General features: G+C 38.7%; 1 long non-coding RNA gene across 1 annotated transcript; it reads left to right on the top strand.

Annotated features, from left to right (window-relative positions):
• Positions 1–295: 295 nt before the first annotated feature.
• On the top strand, positions 296–1,168 carry LOC139025794 (uncharacterized). Its single transcript, XR_011477430.1, has 2 exons — positions 296–685; positions 1,045–1,168. It is a non-coding gene; the product is annotated as an uncharacterized lncRNA (long non-coding RNA).
• The last annotated feature ends 345 nt before the right edge of the window (positions 1,169–1,513 follow it).

Genomic DNA, 1,513 nt, shown 5'->3' with positions numbered 1-1,513 from the left:
TGCACTACTGTTTTGAAACCATGTGTTTTCTACATGTGTAATAATATTGACACATTCAGTTTGTGTTTATCTTTAAACGTTACTATGGTGTGAACGGAAATACTATTGTTTTTTGAAGTAAAACAGTGAATACAAGGTTATTAAGGAAAATAGCACATAGTGATGCCTAAAAACTAACTGTAACCTTGTACTAAATGGTTTTGAGTCATTTATGCATTTATCTGCTAAGGTTAAGTATTAGCTCAAAAGTATTGTGGAGCTCCTGCACCTAAATATAAACAGTAACCGGCACCCAAAATGAGTATCGGCAACTATTTCAGTCCAAGTCAAGCACTGAATTAGATAATTGAACAAGAAAAAATAGAATATATTTAATAGAGAATAATTGAAACCAGAACTGTCAAGAAAATAACTTTTGTGTCTGTTTCTCTTATACTACTTGCCGACTCAGGTATGAGGCCGGTAACATCAACAGTGAGGACAAACCCAGCCTGCCTCTCACCTTCCGTACTGAGTCCAAACCTACAGTCACTGGGTCCTGATTGTAACAGTGGAGCCCAGWTTGYACTGCAGGATCCAGAGATGGCATCAGTGAAGCTGGAAGACTGCAGTCAAACAATGGAGCTGAATGTTAACATTAAAGATGAAGAAGAGGAGGAGAAGATTGGGAAATCTGTTAATCATGGTAAAAGCATGTTCTATCTAGTTTTTTGTTCGTTACAACTTCCCACTGTATATGAAAAGTTGCAGTGGAACTTTTTCATGATGAACTGTTTCAATGAGACGGTAGATATTATTTCATGGTACTCAGACTTGCATGGTTTGACACCAGTATTGCCAGCATTTGTTTTGTTCACTGGGCTATCTGGAGTGATCAGAGAGTAGACTTAAGAAGTGAAGTAAAACTGCCAGTGTTTTTAAAGTTCTAAGAAATGAGTGTGTAATTTCTAACCCTTGTGATAGTGAGTGGAGGATGATATAGGTCATCTTCTTGACTCATGAGATAGTTTTAGCATAGTTTTATTCTCCTTTTGTATTGCACAGCCTACTTATATGAATGACGTACAGGTAGCCGAGTGGTTAGAGAGATGGGCCAGTAATCGAAAGGTTGCTGGATCGAATCCCTGAGCTGACAAGGTAAAAATAAACTCGGCAAAAAAATAAACAACCTCTTACTGTCAACTGCGTTTATTTTTAGCAAACTTAACATGTGTAAATATTTGTATGAACATAATAAGATTCAACAACTGAGACAAAAACTTAAGACATTCCACAGACATGTGACAAACAGAAATGTAATAATGTGTCCCTAAACAAAGGAGGGGGGTGTCAAAATCAAAAGTAACAGTCAGTATCTGGTGTGGCCACCAGCTGCATTAAGTACTGCAGTGCATCTTTTCCTCATGGACTGGACCAGATTTGCCAGTTCTTGCTGTGAGATGTTACCCCGCTTTTCCACCAAGGCACCTGCAAGATCCCGGACATTTCCTGGGGGAATGGCCCTAGCCCTCAC

Source organism: Salvelinus sp. IW2-2015, unplaced genomic scaffold, assembly GCF_002910315.2.
Source record: "Salvelinus sp. IW2-2015 unplaced genomic scaffold, ASM291031v2 Un_scaffold3290, whole genome shotgun sequence".
NCBI lineage: Eukaryota > Metazoa > Chordata > Actinopteri > Salmoniformes > Salmonidae > Salvelinus > Salvelinus sp. IW2-2015.
Note: the sequence above shows the minus strand (reverse complement) of the source record. Positions and strands in the feature narration are given on the sequence as shown.